The following is a 22,780-nucleotide window of genomic DNA, read 5'->3' as shown; positions in this document are numbered from 1 at the left end:
CGCCCGCCATACTGGCAGGCGCATCATGACTCGTATGGAGGAACTGCCGCAACTATGGTGGGTGGTCCCTTTTGTAGCTGCGATGGCGGGAGGACTGATAGTGGTCTCAGGATTGAGAAAAAATGTTACATTTTAAAAAAATCTCCTTTGATTTGTTTTCAGATTCCTCTGTTTTTTCCTCAAAGAAGGTTTTTTTTACTGCATTGACTTTTAGATAGCCAGCCTTCAAAGTCAGTTTATAAATACTTTTGTCCTCGAAATTGAAGTTTTTCCACCATCTCCTTTCCAGACATTTAGACATTTGTTAACTTGTTTTTAATGTCTCATTAAACCAGGGGGCAAAAGCTTTGTTTTATTCAAGTTTTTGCAATAATCGGAGCTAGCTAATTTACATTCTGCAAGATCCAAGCATCTAGCTGGAGGGCATCTGTCTCTGGAAGGAGGATGGGGACTTGAGGGCTTTGTCCAAGTCAGTTAGAGACATTCTATGGAAAGCTCTAAACGTCGCTGAAGTGTTTGTGGAATGCGTCTGCCTTTTTTCTGAAATGTAAGCCAGCTAAAGCTCACTAAATAATGGTCCGACCAGGTTAGTGGTACAGGATAATTTTCTTTAATTGTGACATTTGAAAAGATTAGATCCAGGGTGTGTCCAGCCCTGTGCGCTTGTAGAAATACATATGTGGTAAGGCTAAGATCTGAAAAAGTCTCCTTCAGAGAAATCACTTCTGTCTCCAGATGCTTGTCCATGTGTAGATTTAGGTCGCCCATGACCAGAAAATGGGAGTATTTGGGAGTACAGGGTGCCAGAATTTGATTTAAGGAATTCACAAAAGCCCTAAGTGAGCCAGGCGGCCTATAGATCAAGGCCCCCACTATGGATTGAAGGGGTGATAAGGAGCAGCAGAAACCCAGACATTCTGCTCAATCAGGTTCACCCAAGGTAATGCTGATACAGTCCACATCTTGTCTAAAAACATTGCTGACAGGTCAGACAGGCCTGCAGCACCTCTCTTCAAATATATGTGGACTAGATGCACACTGACTCAAAATGGCGCCAATCTGTGTCCCAGTGTAGGTGAAATGGCCGAAAGAAAGCAGAACTACTGCGTTTTAGCTGCTCCCTCCTCCCTATGTTCCCCCACATCCAGCACTAGGGTGTGCAAAATGCAAATATTAATTAAAACATAATTAAAACAGAATGTTTCAAAGACCGATTTTAGAAAGTGCAACAGGGTAACATTCAGAAAAGTAGCATGAGAGACCTTACGGCGTCCGTGCAGCACCTTTCTTTAAATACATGTGGACCAGAGCGCGCACTGACTAAAATGGCTCCTCTCTGTATCCCAATGTTGGAGAAATGGTCGAAAGAAAGCAGAACCACTGTGTTTTAACTGCTCCCTCCTCCCTATGTTCCTCCAAATTCAAACAGCAGGATGTGCAAAAAGCAAGTAGTAATTAAAACATAATTAAAACATAGCACGTTTCAAAGATCAATTTTAGCAAATGCAACAGGGTAGTGTTCAGATACGTAGCATGAGAGACCTTACAGTGTATGCACTATTCGTATAATTTTATAGTTTTGTTTCTATTGTTTAAATTTAAAATTATGATGATTTTGTGTATTTAACATTAGATTATTGTTATTTATTAAATTTGTAATATGAAATATATATGCGTAATTAAATTGGTATGTTTTTTAGATTTTTTTCAGTTTGTTACTGTTTTTAATTTGTTTGTATACACATATATCATTTTTTAATGTTATTTTTTTAAGTTTTCAAAAAATTTGTAGATTGCAACTTAAATTATAATTATTATTTTAATAATTGTTTTAAATTATATATGTTTAAATAAATATACACATATATGATTATTTTTAAAAATAAGTTTACAATTTTTGTATAATTTTAAATATTAAAATATATTTAATTTACATTATATTACTGTTTAATGATCATTTATTTAATGTTTACTATGTTTAAGTATGTTTATATAAAAAACAATATTTTTGTTTTTGATATTAGTGTATAGCGATATTTCCTCCCCTGATATTTTAGTTATTTACATTATAAGTATAGGAAAACGATATTTTTGTGATTGATATTTATGAATCTATATTTATGTCCCACAATATTTGCAGTTTCGAGAACGAAAATAGTTCTAAATGCTGAGAATGCGGGGGACTTGGTCAAGATGACACCGTTGTAAGAGCACCACTACGGGGCTCCAACGAATGTCCGCTGCAAATCATAAGGGTGGCGCAGTCCGGAAGGCGATACAGATACTACACAATGGGGTAACTCCTCTACCTTCACAGGGAGCTGCCTACTAGCATCGGAAGAACCCTGGTGGCCGTCGGAGTGTTCGTCACCTCATGGGGCCAAGCACCGGCATCTAAAATGGCGGCTGCTCCATGACCCCCTTTTCAGCCGGCCCGGGGCCACCGCCTGTCTGACCCCTGTCCTTGCAGGCCATGTGTAACGACAGAGACAGCACCAGAAGGGCCCGGGGCAGGGGGGGATGCCTGCCCACCTACCCTTTTGTGATTTACACACTGTGACAGCGGGGGCATGTGGCTGAGCAGTGCAAGGGGCAATGAGCAGAGCGCTACGGAGTAAGCAGGTGACAGCACCCAGCATGGCCAGCACCAGAGGGAGCTTTCCAGTGTGAATTACTCGACAATAAACAAGTTCAGATTATTAGATTGTAGGGACAACAGGTGTACTTGGCGCTGTCCTAGAGATTCTGAAAAACCCATATTATTGAAATGGCACCCTAAATCCTATTGTCCTTCAAAAATTAAAGTTAGAGAACTGATTACGGCTTTGAAAGAAATCAAAGAAAAGTATTTGCAGGAGATAGTGAAAAAATGCAGGGACCTACAAGGGCAAACATCAGCCTGGCAGCCTTCCAAGCTGTAGGGTCAATCGAAAGACGTGTTCAAGGTTACACTGCTCAGTGTTTTCAAGATAAGGAAGGGGGAGTTTGTCTTGAATGTCTTATTTCAGGGTCAGATCCTGTCTCTATCATTAATAAAGCACTAGGTAAGATGTTTGTGGGGCTCTGTCCACCAATATCCCAAAGTGATACAGGGAGGTGAGAGGAGACTTAAATTTATTTTTTAAGTAATTTAATTTGGCAGAGTAGCCAGGTCTCATTATAAAAATACCTTGGCAGAAGCTTAAATAGCATGGGAGAATGAAAAATGGGAAGCGATTAGGAAAGCTTTGGAATCTAGAGACTCGAGATCCTTCTGGAACCTAGTGAAGACTGGGCATTCCGAAGGCAACTCGGCTATTGTTCCAAATCTAGCGGAAGAAGCCTGGAGATCGCATTTAAAAAATGTATACTCCAAGTCTCTCGACGATACCATGGCACAAGGATTGGTGGAGGGCTACCATATTCCCTTAAACATGGACCTACCACCTTGTACATGGCTGGAAGTCTCTTGGGCTTTGAGCAAGATACTTACAAATAAGGTCAACATCATCAGATCCCAGGGTGTCAACATAATTTCCTACGCTGACTACACTCAACTCATCTTCCCACTCACCAACAACACCAGCAGAACCAGCCTCCACAATGCATGACAAGTGTCACAGACTGGATGGAGAACAACTGCCTGCAGCTGCACACAGGCAAGATGGAGGTACTGATCTTTGACAACAGCAGCAACACATGGAATGACTCCTAATGGCCATCAGACCTAGGACCTGCTCCCACTCCCTCCGACTATTCCAGAAACCTTGGAGTCGTCGCTGACAACAAGCTCAACATGAAACTACAGATCAATGCCGTATCCTCCACCTGCTTCCTCATTATTCAAGTGGCTACCCCTATACATGAGATGCACCATGACGCAGGCCCTCATCACCAGCCGACTGGACTACGTCAATGCTGTCTTTGCAGGAATCGTCACACACCTCCTATAGAGACTTCAGACCATATAGAACGCCACAGCCAGAGTCATCCTTGGCCTTCCCCAATGAACACACACCACACCCCACGTCAGGCACTTTCACTGGTTCCATGGACAGCAGAGACGCCAATTCAAGCTGTTAATCCACGCACAAAAGCCTCTACACAACCAAGGACCCGCCTACATTAACCACCACCTGAACTTCCATTAACCTTTGAGAAGACTACGCTCCGTCTCCCTCTCACTTGTCCATACCCTCTGCATCTACCAAAGCAGAAGTGAAGGACTCTCTTTCTCCCACATTGCAGCAAAAACTGGGAACAGCATCCCCACTCAACTCCAAAATTCAGAATTGGCCTCAAGATCTGGCTGTTTGATCAAGCCTCCGGGGCCTGCAAGCGCCTGTATACCCTATCGGGTGATTAGCCATGCTTTATAAATCCTGACTGATTGATTGATTAACATAGCTCACAATAACTGTAACGTTAATTGTTTATAGGTTTTGGATCGTGATCACAATCCTGACAGGACTTATTGGGGTTCGTGGGGACTCCTGGGTTAGCAAGAAGCTGCAGCATACTTCTCCATTTACACCACAGCGTGTTAGTGGTCCATGCTTTCCAGTTCTTGAGGGATGGCGGTGACGGTCACCAGGAAAGCAATGGAGAGTGTTCCCCATAGTGCCATCTACATTGTGCATGGTTAGAGTTCTGTCTGATTGAAAATGATTGCCACCTTTTATTGACCGCTGTGTCCATAATGGCTGATCCAAAATGATTGTCATTGACGTCTGGGTTAATGTTCCTTCACTTCTTCACTTAAATTGGTTTCTGACAGTACATAAGCCAGCACGGTTTTCTACTCTATGCCTGGGCACGTCTGTAACTCTCACGTTGTTCAAGTTAATATCTAACTCTAAACGACATTATTAAAATAAAACTCAGCACCCTCTGGATAGATGGTCACAACCTTTGCCCAATACCACACATGAGAAATCATTGAGCATAGTGCTTGACCATGCAGAGTAGCTACAGGGCACAGAGTACTGGTCTTTGCCTCTGATATTCATGCAATATCCCCCCCCCCACAATAGCCACTGGCACCTACCCTTAGACGTGAGCTGCAGGGTTTGAGCAAAGAGTGTGACTGCTGGCCATGAGCTGCTTGATCGGTCCACTACCCAAGCACCTACTGGGAATGACTTCAGGCCAGTAGGTTCTGGGTGTAAGACGTATCCCTATGGGCACACCTTTAACCTGTAGCATGTCTGCTGTTCCCAATAATGAAGAAATTTGGTCGTGGTCTTCGCCACTCATGGCGGACATCAGGACTGTAGCCAGGAGTATTTATTTTCGGGGGGCGTGTGCACCAGTACTAACATAAACAAGGTAGGGGTTAGGGCGATGGGTTCTGGTTCTCTTACACAAAGCTGTCCACTAATCTACAATGCAATTCGCGACTCGACTTATAAAAACATTTTCTGTTCTCCTTCCTTCTCATCCTCGCTACTAAGCTACTCAATGTTGCACCATTATTTCCTCATTAAAGTTTGGCTCAACTCTATATGCCCAGATCTCTGAAGCGCTTTGAAGTGACCAGTAGGTGATATTTAAGTACTTTAGGACACCTTAATAAAAAAAAGATATCATAACATTCTGAAAAGTGCCAAGGTTGAAGTAAAAGAAACATGCAGGGTTGACTTGCTGCTGTGATCTGGAGAGAGAAGGAGGACCTGCTTGCCTGCTATGGAGTTGGACTGGACCTGCTAGGAGGAGTGACCTAATCCCAGGGAAAATCTGCTAAAGGTCCATGCTAATGGGAAGACTTTTTTAAGGGCAGCATGATAAACACAGCCTTCCCAAGGCTACATGGTGCCCCAACACCGCTAGGAGGACAGCAGAGCTTCTGGGCCATGGACCTGTTGCAATGCTGCCTTGGTCTTCTGTTCTGGCAGATTTCTATGAAATTCATATTCCATTTTTCAGAGCAGGATGGCTGAGCGCAGTGAGAGACAAGTTTTTAGGTTTTGACTGGCGATGCGTACTTCAGTACGCATGCGCCAAAAAAAACCTTTTGATGTGTGTGTGGGGTCGGGAATACGCCCCCTCCTCTTATTGGCTAGCTCCATAAATGGAGGCTAGCCATTGGGAGAGGGCTCCGTCCGTCAATCTCGGACCAGATTCGGGGGCGTTCCCGAGAATTTTTGGCTTTTGGCTACGTCAGCCAAAAGCCTCTTCTCGTCAACGCCCCCGAATCTGGTCCGGGATTGAGGGCACCCGCCTTCCCCCACGGACAATCTACAAGCGGCACTGTTCGCTTTAATGGCTTTCGCATAAGATGTGGAGTTTCCAGAAAGTATGTTTTCTGCTTCATGCAGGCTTTGTTGTAAAGACTGAGTCACTGGCGCAGTGATGAGGACGCTGCACACATCTTACAACTCTCAGCTCCGCCCTCCCCACTTCCTATAAACCCCCATGACAGGCAGAGCTCAAAATCTAGCTATAAATCAATGCTTTCGGTTCCAGGTCTGTTAAACCAACTGTTTAGAAACAGATAAGAGATGGGAGCGCTGGGAATGTCAAGGAATCCGCCCTGAGGTAAACAAATCATCCACCTTACAACACCGCATGCGCTCTGTCTGCTGGGGTAAGAGGGGGAAGGAAGGGGGGGGCTGAAAGTGCAACGAGCCCACGCGCCACACCCCAACTCTACCACAGACTGGACCGAACAGATAGATAGACAGATCAATCGATCGTTCCGTGAAATCATTAAGAAAATATACATTGTCATGGCCTGGCAAACCTCCTCAGAGACCCCCCAGGACACCGCCCCGCCCATACTATGCGATATGGCTCTAACCGACTGCACGTTCTCTCCTCCCGTGTTATGATGTACCCCAGCCTCACTTCCTCAAATACTCCCTCAAAACATCTCGCCTCCTTTACTACGGCCAGACACCCACGCTATGCCCCCCTCCCTGCTCTCCCGTACTCAGGTCAGCCTCCCCAGACCTGCAGCGGACGCACAGTGTGGTGGTGTGCCTCAGCCCGTCTCCCTGCTCTGAGGCGGTCAGGCAGGCTCACCCGACCCTCACTTGACGCCCCGGCCCCACCCCCCTCCGCGCCCTGCCTGCCGTGCAATCCCCTTTACCTGTCACCCCCCACGTCAAGGTCAGGTTGGCACAGCCTCATCCGCGTCCCGTCACCTCTCCACCGCGGCTAGGCCGGGTTCCATCGACACGCAACCACTATGCCATGGTAGGCCTGTGGCTCTACCTTCACCGCATCCCCACCGTACCTGCTGGGCCATGGTCAGACTAGCTACCTCAGACCGTCACCAACCCCCCCCCCCCTCCCTCCCCCGTGTCACGGTCAGGCTGGAATCCTCAGACCTTCACCCAACCGCACCCCCCCCCTCTCCAACGCCACGGCCAGGCTGCCATCCCCAGACCCTCAGCTCACCCCCTCCCCCACCCATCATACCCCGACCACACTGCGGAGGACTTCAAGCTGCATTCCTAGACATCCGCCCCGCTACAAGTTAACCATCACACCCAAAGACGCTCTGTCTTTCATGTGCACCCATTGATGGGCATTGTCACAGGACTGCCTTCCGTACTGCCGCCCCTCCCCCTTCGGGCAGAGGGCGAGAAGAAATGCTGCAATAATTCGTCAGGGTTGGAAATGAATCGCTGGACGCCTCCGCCAAGCCACGGCGGGCAGCACCGCGAGAGATAGCCCGGGGCGTCCCAGACTAGCCGTGCCAGCCGTGCACGCGCTTAGCTCGCAGGCACTGCCCCTGTGCCGCTGCACACTGCCGTCGCCACTGCCCTGGGATGGACCAGCTGTGCTGCCCCAGTACTGCACGGCGGCTCCGCTGGGAAGGGCTGGAACTGCCCAATGCATGTTGGAGTGTGGTGCTACTGTCCTATTACGTGTAGTAACTCTGTTCAGAAGGGGTGGTACTGGTAACAGCCATTCAGCGATCCGGCGCCTGGAAGAGCTGCTATTGTGTAGTAAAGCGTTAAAAAGAGTCCACTTAATGTACGAGCATGAGGCAGAGCGTCGCTAGGACCGGCTACTGCACAGCAGGTTTACTGTCAGCAGCTGGTACTGTCCCTCAAATGAACTGCAGTGGTTTTGCGAAATATCGGCACTGTCCCACCAATGGACAGGTTTGACAGTATTGACAGCATTAATAATATGCGTTGGAAGGCAGCGCTCGGACAATTCCCCGATGGAGGCAATAAAAAGCTCGCCGCCGATATTTCAAATAATCGAAGCACGGCAGGGGCAAACGAAACGTAGATGTCTCCGAACAAACACACAATCGATAATGTGGCATACGGTAAAATAAAAATGTATAAAGGTGTTTTTTTATTTGAGCATTTATTTTCTGAAATTCTGCAAAAACTCGTGGCCACAGCTCTCGAGAAGGATCTGAGTTTGGGGTAGGGTTTTAAAAACATTTGTAGTTTTGCGTGCTCCGACATTAGTATTTGTAAGGAGATGAGATTTTTTTTAGGTGGTGATGTTTGTAAATCAGCAGCACATTTACGTCCTCGATAAAAGGGATGCGTAAAATACAACGCAGTCACGGCTGCTTCGCAGAGCTTTACTCATCCTTCTGTGCACTCCTGCCAGCTGCGCAGAATGTACTTGCACACAATATGTAAGTAAATACTCTTTAAAACATAAAGTCCCACACACCTTGTGGAGTGGTACATTTTTACCTGTGCGTTTTCTGTGTGTGTGAGCAAGTGTGGCACAGAGTGTGTTTTTTTTTGTCTTTGTTTTGTGTTTGCGCGTGTGCTTCTTTCTGTGCTTGTGTTTTTATGCGTGCTTGTCTGAGCATATATACGCCTGTGTGTGTGATACTTTCTCTGTATGTGTGCTTCTGTGTGTGTTTCTGTCTGTGTGATTATCTGTATGTGCGTAATCGTGATTTTGCTTTTTTTTGTGGGTGCAGTTTTTGTGTTTCAGTGTTTGCGGTTTCGTGTGTGTGTTTCTGTGTGTACAAGCTTGTGCATTACAATTTACAATGTATGTTTTTGTCTGTGTGCGCGTAGGTGTGTGTACTTCTATGTGTGCCTGTGTTTCTGTGAGTGTGTATAGGTACTTCTGTGTGTGATTCTCTGTATGTGTGCATCTGTGTATGTGCGTGATTGTGATTATGTGGGTGTGTGTTTCCGTGAGTGATTCTATGTGTATGTTTTAGTGTGCCCGATTCCGTGTGTGTGTGTGTTTCAACGCATCCTCAACGGTTTGTAAGCGCCACATGAATACAATTTGTGTTATTAGGTGTGCTTGATTCCGAATGTGTGCGTTTCTATGTGTGCTTGTCTGTGTGTGAGGATCTGTGTGCTTCTGTTTGTGGCTTCCGTGCGCGTGCATTTCTGGATGTGTGCGCACGCACGTGCAGATGACTGGGGCAGGAGAGCTTGTATCACCCCTGTTTCTAAACAGATGACCATTGTGCCTTTAAGCAGCGCCATTAGCCCGCGTGCTAATCTAACCGGCGTGTGTCCGGATAGATAGCCACTGATTGGCTGCGGGCTGATTGTCATTGTTTTTTTTAAAAAATGGAAGTCACACGGGGCCTCTGAGGTGCCCCAAAAGTTTCCATTGATGGATGTGCTTTTGGCCCGGGTTGGTCATTAAGTATGGGAAACATTTTGAGGAGAAGTAGGTGGTTATGAAAGTCAGGGGTGTAAAATGGCATTGCACCCTCAACCCCCCCCCCCCCCCACACACACACCTCTCCCTTCTCTAATATGGGAGTCTGCCTCTATATTAGAGTGTGTAAAACTACATCTCTTCATGTTGCTCCTGTACCCCAAAACAGCCCCCCCCCCTTTGGAGGGAGAGGGTGTAAATGCAGGGTGTGTAAAATGGCACCTCTTCATGTTGCCCTCTGTGCCCCAGGATGCCCCCCCCCCCCCCCCTCCGTATGATGACACCTGCCTCACCTTGCAGGGAGAGGGTGTAAATGCAGGGTGTGTAAAATGGCATCTCTTTATGTTGCGCTCTGTGCCACACGACGAGCCCCCCCTCCTCTTTGCAGGGAGAGAGTGTAAGTGCAGAGGGTGGTAGCTCAGCCTTGGTGTTGGAGGTCCATGCCGTCAGGGGACACCCCCTGCTCATCCTTGTATTGTTTTTCTGAAACCGATCCCCCCCTCCCCTGCACAGCTAGACATCTGCCCCTCTGACAGCGAGAGCCCCCCCCCTGCACAGCTGGATATCTGCCCCTCTGACAGCGAGAGCCCCCCCTGCACAGCTGGACATCTGTCCCTCTGACAGCGAGAGCCCCCCCTTGCACAGCTGGACATCTGGCCCTCTGACAGGAGAGCCCCCCCTTGCACAGCTGGACATCTGCTCCTCTGACAGGAGAGCCCCCCCCTTGCACAGCTGGACATCCGCCCCTCTGACAGGAGAGCCCTCACCCCTGGATGACCCTGAATGTTACACCCAAAGATGACGGTGTGCCGGCTAGGGACACTGCAGAGCCACCCGAGCAGTGCAGAGTCCACGTCACTGCACACAGACCCACCAGGGCACTGCACACAGACCCACCCCTCCCCTGTGGCTGCTGCCGGCTCGCCACATCTACCCGACTCTCCGCGGTCTCCAGCCTTACCCATGCCTGCTCAGTGCTGCTGCCTCCCTGCTGGCCCACTTCTTAGCCCGTCTGCCCATTCCTGCCACCCCATTATGCTTCCAGCGTTACCTCTCTGCACGCATTCCTGTCTCCGCCGGCCTCCCAGGTCTTTGACAGCTCGGACTCTGGCATGCTTTTGTGCTCCATCAACTCCCCTGCCTACTCGGTGCCCTCCTTTGTCAGTCATTTGCATTATTGTTGACCTCAGGCGGTGGAGCCTGTTTGGTCTCCAGATTTGCCCCAGCTTATTATGTATGATTGTGAATCTAAAGTTCCTTGGTTATCATTCGGCATTCACTACGCACACCTTTTTACTAGTCCATTGCTGCTAATTGTTTTCTGAGATGTCCTCACAAGCTTAGAATAGATGCTCTCTCTCTCTTTTGCCGCTGCGTTTGTAGTTGTGGGTGTTTTTTAAGGTGCCTGGCTTGTAGGTTTCCAGGTTCAAGTTTCAGGCGTTGGAGCCTTGAGGGTGGGTATTTTCCTTTTCTGATGTGAAAACACCTGTGCGAGTTCCCGAGGCTGTTAAGAAATGACACATCTGCCTATTGATACATTTTCAAAAGGCTTGCGGCCATAGAAAGAAAACCTCTAAATCCTGTTGAAAATATCCCCATTTTCCATACGTTGTTAGCCTGTGGAATATTTTTCCATATGCATGTAGTAGACTTTTGTTTGCAGAAATGATCTGTTTTCCGTATAAGGCCAGCAGCCTCTTAAAAAATGTTCCTGTTCCCCAAAGGCAACCAGCTTTTTCGTACTTTTTGGAAGCGTCCCATGTGGGTGGTCGGTAAAGAAATATGTATTTTCTTATGATGCCAGTGAAGATTTGAGGACCTCCTCGTCCTCCCATAGGCCACTGACCAGTGTCCCTGGTATAAGAGGCTGGCCTGCAGAGGAATGCTCTGTTTTTCACTCCAGGAAATTTGTACTCAGAAACATTTCCCAGGGGCCAAACAAGTATGGTCTGTGGTGTGACCAAGGATTGCATTAATACCAGCGGTGTGGGAATGAGTAAAGTAGGAGATGTAACGTGGGCGTGGGGAGAGCAATCATGTATGTGGTGTGGACTGTATGAGTCGTGGTGTTCTTGTGAGGGTTTCATTCTGTACTAAGTGGATGCCCTAGTGTCTAGAAGAGACGTATATTTGACAATACTGTGTTATGCTGTACCTGACTTGGAGTACCTCTACTGCACCCTGGAGTATGCCTTCTCTGCTTGCTATTGCTACATTTGGTGAGTCAAGTGTACGAACGAGGTAACTTGATTATTGAATTAGAACTTGAAACCAAATTTTAGGCCTCACAATCTCCCCATGCCTTTAGTCCATTGCTTCCCAAACTTTCTAGAGCTATGACTCACTTTTTAGAAGGACAACATTTCATGGCCCACCTAGGTTTAATGGACATGAGGTAGGGTGTTTTTTAATGTAACTAAAGCATTGTGTGGCAGCGCACTTTCATTTACAGCCAACATATTTCCCATTAAAATGGCACTAAATGTGTGCAGATGCTCAGCTTTATTGAGTAAACTAAATAGCACTCAAGTGATAATGTGCAGAAATCTGGTTACTGTGCATAGTTATCATTTTGGCATCACCAAGTGTCTTGATTTTGTTTTGATAGTTTTAAAACCTGTGCTCTCATCACACTTCACAATTACAAAAAAGGTGCTTCATTTTTGCTTTACTAACTGCTGAATGCATAGTTGGCATTTAGAGGTATTTACATTTTATTGTGTGTTACAAAAAATGGGATCTTTTACTTTCACTTTCACGCACTATGTGCAAGATTGCTACATAATTCACATTCCATTTCTTTCTCTTTTTGTCACCTTGAGCAAAGCTGACTTGACAGCAGCCTGGGGTCAGGCAAGGGGAGGAAATTCCTGTGAGCTGAGTTTTATGAATGAACCTTGGTTTCCATGACGCTGGCTAGGTGTGGCTATTGGGGTAATAGTGTACTTTATTGTAGGACAGATGAGAGTCATGGCACCTTCTTTGCGCATCTGGAACTCGCTCCCCATTCAAGGGAAGCATCTGGTTTCCGGTGGGAGACGTGTACTTTCACGCTTTATACGTTTAGATGGCCTGATCCAGAATTCACGTTTTGACACTTATTGTACAGCGTATTAAAAGTACGATTTATGGAGCTTCCATTCGACTGCTCTGAAGAACGACAACAGTCGCAGGAAAGCAGGCACAACTGCTCTGACTACGGGCGAAAAGGGCGGTCTATGGGCGGGGCACTTTTCAAATAAAGCCCATTGTAAAAAAGTTAACTTCTGTTTTGTGTAAAGCTGATACAGGCTGGTAATGTCTAGCTTTTGGTATCAATTCTAATCCTAGCTTTGATGTCACAAAAGCCCTTTAAGCAAACACACCCGTTCCCTTCAATAAAAGAAAATACTCTCAATTTTTTGGGAAAATCGTAAATTCACCGATTGAAGAGACCGATAGGTGTATGGACCCCATGACCCCACGGCATCAATGTGTGGCACTTTTTTACAAGCAATACAACATCGCCACTTTAATAGATATGCCAGGAAGCATAAATAGTAGTGATTCCCCAAAATTTCCTAAAGGGAGGTATTAAAGTGCTGGGCCTAAATGGGGTCCCTATTGACTTATTCAAAGACAATAGATTGGTGAGCCCCACTATTATTCAACATATGGAGGAGTGCAGAATACACTGACCCCCTGCTTCTTGGTCTAACTCAGTCATTGCCCTATTTTCATGTTGATCCCCAGTGTGTGTGGGGGGTCTCGCAGTGTGTGTGGGGGGGGGCTCGCAGTGTGTGGGGCTCGCAGTGTGTGGGGGGGCTCGCAGTGTGTGGGGGGGGCTCTGTGTGGTTGTGTGTGGGGGGCTCTGTGTGGGTGTGTGTGGGGGGGCTCTGTGAGGGGGGCTCTGTGTGGCTGTGTGTGTGTGGGGCTCTGTGTGTGTGTGGGGGGGGCTCTGTGTGGGTGTATGCCAGGAAGCATAAATAGTAGTGATCCCCCAAAATTACCCTAAAGGGAGGTAACAAAGTGCTGGGCCTAAATGGGGTCCCTATTGACTTATTCAAAGACAATAGATTGGTGATCCCCACTATTATTCAACGTATTGAGGAGTGCAGAATACACTGACCCCCTGCTTCTTGGTCTAACTCAGTCATTGCCCTATTTTCATGTTGATCCCCAGTGTGTGTGGGGGGTCTCGCAGTGTGTGGGGGGGGGCTCGCAGTGTGTGGGGCTCGCAGTGTGTGGGGAGGGCTTGCAGTGTGTGGGGGGGCTCTGTGTGAGGGGGGCTCTGTGTGGCTGTGTGTGTGTGAGGCTCTGTGTGTGTGTGGGGGGCTCTGTGTGGGTGTGTGTGTGGGGGGGCTATGTGTGTGTGTGTGTGGGGGGGCTCTCTGTGGGTGTTTGTGTGTGGCATTTGCGAGAGATTAAGCTATTGGCATTGTAAATGACAATGCCATTTATTTATGTTAGAAAAAAACATAAATAAAAAATGTCAAGAGCAATGCCAATAGCTCTAACTTTAACAAAGGCAAAACCATTGCATTGTAAATGCTTGTTTTTATATTCCAGGGCAAGATTGTAGGCAGCCAAGCAATTTAATAGACACAGATGGCAATGTGCTTAAAAGTTTAATTAAATTATCAATTGTCTGTGTTGAAATGCCGATGAGCTTTGTCAGTGAAGACCTGTGTGCACCTCAGTTGATGCAAAATTGGTGTCCTACTTTTATGTTTGTGGAATGTCCTGTTTTTTGTTTTTCAAAGTCTTGTTAGCCTAGGGTGAGGTAAAATGTTCTGGTCTTGCAAAGGCTGCATTAAGGGTGGGCTTCACCTTGGGGGTGCCCAGGAGTGGACACCTCACAGGGAAAGCCAGGATGGGTTCCACAGCGGTATTCGTACAAGCGCCTTGAGACCCTTGCGGGTGAGTAGTGCGCTATACAAGTATCAATTTACAATTTACAACAAATATTATTTGGTTAAATCAAGGAGGGACTGGTTTACAGTGAAAGCTGGATGTCTCCAAACGTTCACCTGAATGGGACAGGCCAATATGCAGGGCCCTGGGTTGAGCGAAAGGTACTGCTCTCTCCACCTGCGGGGATTTGGGACGGGGAATGATGTCGATGCTATGATGATCACTGTAGTGGTACCACATGCACTCGCCTTGCACCTAAACAGGTGCCTGCCGAAAAGCACTGAGAAGGGATGCGGCCATCACCAGAGAAGTTGATTGCAGGAGAACGTGGACCTCATTTAGGGGTCGTCAGGGGTCGCAGCTGCGACCCCCTGACTGACTTGCCCCTTTTGACCCCTGGCCTCAGAGGTTGGCAAAATCAGTGCTAGAAATAGAAGGGCAGCTCTTCCTTCTGGACATCAGTTGCGGCTCCACTTTCCTTGTTTTCTGACAATTGTTTAGTACAATAACATTAAATAATACTTTATAATTCACTATTACTGTAATAAAAAATGGATTACAGTTAGCTGGAATATGACCCTTCCTGCCAGCTACAGTAAGTAAAAATTGCTTTTAAAAAATATATTGTGTGCGTGCTTGCGTGTGAGAGCATGTTTAAATGAGAGAGAATGTGTGTATGTATGAATGTGTGTATGCATGCATGCATGTGTGAATGAAAGTAAAGGTTAAGTGGCATGTGATGTCACATCCGATACACCTGGCATTTTGGTGAATTGAAGTTCATGCAAGATAATGGTGCGGGAGGAGTTATGAGAATCATCAAGGCCTAGCAAAGAGGCCCGCGGGGCTGCTTAACCCTTTGCGTGTCACGGTGGGCGTGTGCGGAGGACGGCCAGGCCGTCCTGACCACGCCCAGTCATAAATCACCCGCACTGTGGTGGAATTCCAGCCGCGGTCAACGGGTTAAGCTGAAGTGGCTGCAGCTGTGAAGTCCTGCAGCTCTCCCCTCAGGAAGGGGAATATTGAGGCTTCCTTGTTATTAGCCTACTGACACTTCCTTGATTTCAAAGTGCACAAAGCTTTGAGGGACCACCAATATAGGGATTGTGGGCAGGACCAGACGGGCCAAAATGTGCATCGGGCATTTCCTCTGGAGGCTGGAAGGGTGGGTTCCGGTTTTGCAGTATGCGGGATGGTTTTGATACTGGGGGCCGGTTTTGCAGCGGTGCTGCAATAATGGCCCCCAGTAACAAAAGCAACAAGCAAGCATTTCCAGCCTCTTGGGATCAGCCAGGGGCCGATCCGAGAAAACTACAGGGCTGCTCTGGAAGCCAAGTCAGGTGTGGGCACCTGCACGAGGGCACATGGGGAGAGGGACATGTATCCTTCCCATGAGGCACCTTTGGGTGGAATGGTCCATCAACAAAGGACCTCCTTGGCCACCCAAGCTCCACCCCCTGGGGCAAGGAGAGAAACGGGGAGAAGACAAACAACTTGAGCCACAGCCTTGAGAAGCGGGCCAGAACAGACAATGGGACCAAAGCTGTTTATTGTCCAACAGCAGATGCAGACGGGCAAGGCAAACAAGAGGGTGAGCACACAACCTCAGTACCCTTCAGGATGGACCTGAGACTCAAGCAAGGAGGGGATGATAGTTCATTGGCTGCATGCTGGCAGTGCAAGAAAGTGCAGGCAGCAGAAGGCTATCAGGTAATGCAGGGAGTAGCCCTAATCAAATAGCAGAGTATGGGGGTCACACCAGACCCAGCCAAAAGCAGCAGACTCTTCCCGGCCCACAGAAGGTCCAGAATTACGGTAAGAAGGGACAGGTTCCAGAGCAAGCACCCTCCAAGTGCTGAGTGAAGATAACCAACAGGGACTGTGTTGCATGACAGAGGGAGCACAAAAGCACATTATCTGCAGAGATAGCACTGTCCAGCCATCTCTCTAGCCCCGGCGCACAATTAGGCCACCAAGCGCCACGCACACACCTTTGAACTATAGTGTACAGGTCTCTGCATTAGTATAGCATAGCTTTTGAAATGGAAGGGTACCCTTTCAGCTCAAAATATTATGTTTGCTCTAACATTAAAACTTTTCCAAATTTGGATCTGTGCCGCACAGAGGGATAAGTTACAAGAAATAAAAGCTGTGAGGGGCGGAATTGATTAAAATGGTGAAAAAGGCCTTGTGAAACAGTAAGGGGAACATAGGAAAAGATGATGGTAATGGGGATACAGTTGTTGCCCAGGAGAGTGTGGAGAGGTGCGATAAAACCGACAGCAATCAACAGGGCAAGGATGGAGGTGACCAGAGAGGTGTCAGGAATTTGTAAGAGCCTGGAGATAGAAGTAGTGAGGCATTAGGACATAGTCAATGAGTGCCCGCAGGTATTTAGACATTATGGAGTCTATGTATCTTTGCTGGGGTTCATAGACTTTATTTGGAAAATGTGACACAAGTGCTAAGAAGATGGTGGATGGGCAGGTCAAGCTACCCATTGGTGGAGGGGTGGACAGAACTAACACCAGAATAGAGGATTTATTTTGGTGGTCGAATGAAGAGCTCTAAGACCAGATTTGAGGGTTTCAGGAAACAGGACCAAGGAAAGTAATGAGAGAAATGGGGGAATGAGAGGAAGGGAGGCTTGGTCCAGGAACGAGCCGGCCGGTTTGGCAGGATGAAACATTAGAAGCAAGAGAAAGGTCAGAAGAACCCAAGAAAGATATCAAACAGTAGTTTTCAAGTTAAAGATATCATGAAAATTGTTAAAGGGCGAGGGGATAGTTACTATAGTTGTGAGGGCATACTAGTATGTACGGCTGAAGCTTGGTGTTAGGTGCGCGGAGCTTGCTCTTGAATAAAGCGGCCTTTGGACAACACCAAGGTGTTTGTAATGATTCCCTCCCATGTATTTATCTTATTTATTTCATACCACCCTTATTGTTATTTCTAGAAGTGTGGAAATTTCTCTCCGAAGGTTCAGTGCCTGGAATTTGGTTCAATCATAGGAACTCATGTTTCCAAACAAATTCCTGCATGTTTTCCTCATGTTTTGGCTCAATTTCCCTGTAAATATTTTGTTATGCGGCGCTTGCACGAATTTACCTGGGTGTAATATCAGAAGTACAGTGCTCCTGCACAACTTGTAATTTCTCATATTGTTGGTAATTTGTGTAATGAGCAGAATCTGAAATTTCAAGTCGATCATAGTCAAGAGGATCCAAGTTCCTGATGAAGGAGTAATAAAATCGATAGTGTGCCCACCTCGAAGTGCAGCCATTGCTAAATGGAGTACTCTGTTATTTGAGGTAGAAAGGGAAACAGACTATAAAAATCATGAAATCGTATAATCGCCTGAACTGAGCAATGTCACTGTGTACAGTCACACAAGTGAGACATAAAGTCAGCAACCAACAAGAGTTTACCACAATAAAGACAGCACTTCCCAATGATGTTGAGTTCCACTACACCTTGAAGACCTCTTCCAGGCGCACTTCATCAGAAAGGACTCTCAAGAAGGGGTTAATATGGGTTAATAAGACATGCTCTGTTCACTTACACTGCTCGCTCATCCCTGCATGGGAAGCAATGGAACACCCATGGGATGCTCCCTTGATACAAAGTTGTGCAAAGTTGTGCAAAGTAGAACAAAGCGCGACTTTGCATCACTTTATGGCTACTTTCCAATGGAAATCAGGATTTGCGCTGGAAAGTGAATCCCAAAACAGCACTTTGCGCTGGTTAAGTGACGCAAACCTGTTGCACGGTGTTAGTAAATCTGCCCCAAAGAGTCTTCCCTGTACCCAGCCCCCACAGTGATTGTGTACTGATTTTCAACAACCAACAAACCAACTGGTGTTAATGCACCTGCATACTTGTACGCCTATCCCTCCTTTTCTCTTCTTGCTCCCCTTCACATCCGCTGCACTCTATTGTCTACCCCACTTCCTTTGGTGTCTCTTCACATCTTTTTCCCTTCTGGTTGTGGCTTCCCTCACTCATTATCCTTCTTTCTTTTCACTCTGTTCTCCTTCTCTCTCATTTTTGTTGTTCCTCGTATCTGTTTCATACATTGTAGCTCTCCCACTTAGATGACATGCTCATAGTTTCAGGTTCTCAAAGTTTTTGGGAGTATATATACTACATTTTAATATAACATGGCTGAACATCAAAACGAGCTGCTTTGCATCAAAAGGAGAGAGAAAAACAGCACCATATCTTCTACAATACTGTTTTGTTTTTCTGTCCTCGGGTGCTGGAACACTTTAGGCTGTCTTGGCGAGTACACACAACCTTACTTGTACCACAAGGTAACGGTCTTCATTCAAGTATCAGTTTTGTGCTGGAAACACACACTTCCAGTAAAAAAAAAACATTCTTTAGCATAGTTTCATACTTTTCCCACATTGTATGCGTGTTCTACGGTGTAGCACACATGCCAAGGTGGAAAGGTGTGCAGACGTTTTTAAACTTACTCTATTGTTACGCTTGCCTCAAGAAGATGTCATTTTTGGCGCAAGTACTTCCCTTCAAATGGTAGTCGATAAGGGTTTGCATCAAAGCCCCTGGGTGGTTGCATTAGAACGTCCATGCACCACTCATTGGATGCCCCGCGGCGCAAAGTAGAACATTGTTTTATTTTATGCACACTTCCTTTGCAATCCGGATTTGCATTGGAAAGTAAATCCCAACACAATAGTTTGCTAAGGATTTGCTTCAGTTTTGGGATGCAAACTTGGCACAAAGTATAATTAAATTTCCACCGTGATATCTTTGAAACACAGATTTTCTTTTTCACAAGACTTTAACTAATATGTTTTTTATTAGCGGTTTTTTTTATATATAGAACTTCTTACTGCACTCCTACATAAATAGGTGTTATTATTAGCATATGTAATGATATACATTTGCCAACCTCAGAGGGATTGAAGGCTGAGCTGGGTGAGGCAGATTCAAACTTGTGACCTGCAGATTACAGAATGTATCAGTGGCCAGCATTTAGCTCAACCCATTGTGCCATCTCCATTCATCATTTAGTTAAATGCTTTCCACTGATAACTTTAAATTGTAATAAGGCCACCTTAGCCTTCCATCCTTCTGATGTCGGCAAATTGAACACCATTGCATTGGATAATAGTTCTTAAAAGTGTGGCATAAATCGCAGCAGTAAAGCAAGTTATTACCCATGGTGCTACTTGTGTACATAGGGTGCTGCTGAGTGCACATAAAATTAGGGCTGTGCACTCAAATGCATTATAAATGACTACACACTGAAATATACCCAGTGGTTGAAACTAAATCTATACAAACGCACATATTGAATGGCCCCTGCTCCACGACACAGGAAAAGTATTTGTTTTTGCATACAGGAAAGCTCCCTCCTGTGGCAGGTGAAGAAATCCTGGCAGAAAGGCTGCCTGTATTAACAACGATGCTAGTGAGAACTTTCTTTTTGTTTAGTGTTTCATTCTGCCCATCTGCCATTTCCAAGTTCAGTTTCCCACCATTTTAAACAGCTAGTGCTACTCTTTCCACAATCAATGATACTCACTTTACCAACTTCAGAAGGATGGAAGGCAGCTTTGCTGGGATTCAACCCAGTGACTATAAGATGGGCCCATCTTCGAGCAGCATCTTCTGTGAGCAAACTTTCAACTCGCTCAGCTATCCTTCGGATGAAATGAGGGGTGAAGAAATGTAAAGATGAAGCATGGTAGTGTGTGGCAAAAATGTGAAGCAGTAATGCTAAAGGTGACAATCACATACCGAAGGCTTAGCATTCACGAGCTGAACCTGGCATTTTCATCACATACATGTGCACTGCTAGATTAATGGATCAGAACATGGGCCTTGCTTTTCACCTAACACAGTTACTGGGAATGGGTAGGGCACTCGCACACAGGTTCCTGTGCAAGTCCATGGTTATTCGGTAGTAACCAAACACGGATGACAGGACGCCAGGCCACCAGTGGGAACACAAGGTAGCTTTGGTACTAGCTGTTTGGCTGGTGCATGTTTGGGCTCTATATGTTTGGAGTGACTCCTTTTATTCATGCTATTCCTGCTCTTAGGAGTGACCCCTGATGTTTCACCCTGTGTTATCTCAGCAGTATCCAGGGATCTGAATTGGGTCCAGTGTCACTGCGTCTTTATCTATTGCCCATATGCAGCCCACTTTTGTAAAGAGAGTAACTGGGCTATTCAAATACAGTTCACCAGTGTTGTGACCATGGGACACCAAAGGTAAATATTGGGGTAAACTGAACCACGAGGATGCTTGCTAGTAACCTGTGGACCACAATGAACTGAAGTCCAGCGGCATTTTAAGGGCGCAATTGTTTTCTACGTTTTTCAAGGGGAATGATGGAAAAAGTGGGTCACCCCTCTCTACTGAGTCTAAAAGATGACTGGGGGTTTAAAGTTTGCCTTCCTTCTATTCCCTCTGAGGCTGAAGAAGGGTTGAAACAGATACCATTCAATGCACATGATGGGTGAGTGGGATTGTCCTAGTAAGTCTGGGATGCCAGGTCCCCCTACCTCACCCCATCCCTGTTTGGATGCAGGCCTGTTTTCCTTCTTGATTCTTGATACTGACCATGCTTGTAGGACCGGCTTAACCTCCTAAGACCTTGTGAGGTTTCCCTCTTCCCCATCCCGGTGATAGTCACCCCAACAATCATGCCCGGTCCACAGCAAAAGCTTTCCACCCATCGATTTCTTGTTTTAGTAAGTGCTCTTACCTTTCAGGCACGACACCTCCAGACCCATGGTCTCATCCTTCTGACATTAGGGAACTTTGCTATCCAGGAAGACCATCCGAAGCTCCTGTCAGCAGCCCGGGTTCACCCTGCAAAAGTAGCAGATCGTACAGATTCACAGCGAAGTAGACATGACTTCCGCGCCACAGCCCGAAGGTGCCACCTTCCAAACATACGTCACACTGGCCCTGCGCGCGGCGCAGCACAGGAAGTGGTTGGTGGTCGCGAGATCACAGCAGTCTACCAACCAAGCACCGTTCTAAAGACGCTGCTCTGCCCACTGCGTGTTCCATGCCGTGCACACACGCCCCTACGCCCAACTCAATTGCAAATTGGAACAACAAACAATTATTTATCCTGGGCTGTTCGCTCTAACTCGTTTTCATATATATTTTTTTTTTAATGAAGTGATATCAAACACATGCACGGCTCAAAATCTCAGGAATGAAGCCATAAATGTTACATACTATGTTTTTCCAATAACACATGAAGATGTGCAAAACCAAAACACAAATATGTTATGAGTGTTGCAATTCACTGCTGTAAATCACCGAAGATATATTTTGGCCAGCGCCTGTTCTTATACTCTGCACCATTCCTGTGCTTATGCACTGCAAAGCTTTACATAAATACATGGCGGACAGGGTCGGACTGGGACAGAAAATAGGCCCATGGAAGCAAAATAAACCCCCCCTTCCTCTGTGAAATAAATAACTAAAAAAGTGGCCCATGTTTAGAAATTGTGGCAGTTTGGAACTTGAAAATACATGCCGCATATGTGTTTTGAAAGGTAGGCTGCATGGATTTGAGCTTGCTGCAGGCAATGTTTGTTTTCATACCAGGGAAATCAACAGTAAAAACCGGCCCAACAGACCATAGAAAAGTCCCACAAACAGCGAAGAAACCAGCCCACTTACCGACCTGTCAGACCAGCCCTTCAGTCCTTCCCTGATTGCCCTATACACCAGTACGACTGTGATGAAACATGTGGGGTAGCCACTGACTCGTCAACCCAAAAAGCACTATAAGCCTTGTAAGGAGTATGGGAGGCGCTATATTAATAGACGTACAGTGCAATCCCATTCTGGAGGCAAGAGTGCCCCTGTTAGGGTAGGGGGAGGGAGCAAAGCCTGGAAGTGATGGGTTTGTTAATGTCAATGAGGGATACTCAGTTTTAGAAGTTGATACGCCCTTTATTAACTCTGACACTGCCCCTTGTAGGAGCTGGTAGGATCAGGGAGTATTTTCAAAAACAAAGAGAGGAGTATCCCCAGGACACAGGGTCCTAGTGATTACAAAGGCGGGAAAATGGATGCAGATAAAGAAAGAAATCTTTTCTTTATAAAAACCCCTCACTCACCAACCTGGTTGGTGACATGCTTCATCATCGGGGTCCACCTGAGTGACCGAGTGTCACTCAGGTGTGCTGCAACACTTGTAACTGCAGCAGAGCTGGGGGGTTTTGTGAGATGTGACATGAGTGATTTAGTGATTTAAAAAAAAAAATGTAAGTGCTCGGTGAATATGGACCA

The 22,780-nt window shown here is 46.4% G+C and overlaps 1 long non-coding RNA gene across 1 annotated transcript in view; it reads right to left on the bottom strand.

Moving 5' to 3' along the window:
- Positions 1–22,780, bottom strand: part of LOC147677986 (uncharacterized) — a 208,220-nt gene that overhangs the window by 53,841 nt on the left and 131,599 nt on the right. Inside the window, exon 3 of the long non-coding RNA XR_015302472.1 lies at positions 21,231–21,337. This is a non-coding gene — a long non-coding RNA (uncharacterized LOC147677986). The remainder of the gene's footprint in view (positions 1–21,230; positions 21,338–22,780) is intronic.

This window comes from Lissotriton vulgaris, chromosome 12 (assembly GCF_964263255.1).
Source record: "Lissotriton vulgaris chromosome 12, aLisVul1.2, whole genome shotgun sequence".
NCBI classification, from domain to species: Eukaryota; Metazoa; Chordata; class Amphibia; order Caudata; family Salamandridae; genus Lissotriton; species Lissotriton vulgaris.
The sequence above is the reverse complement of the archived record's forward strand: the minus strand, read 5'-3'. Positions and strand labels throughout refer to the sequence as shown.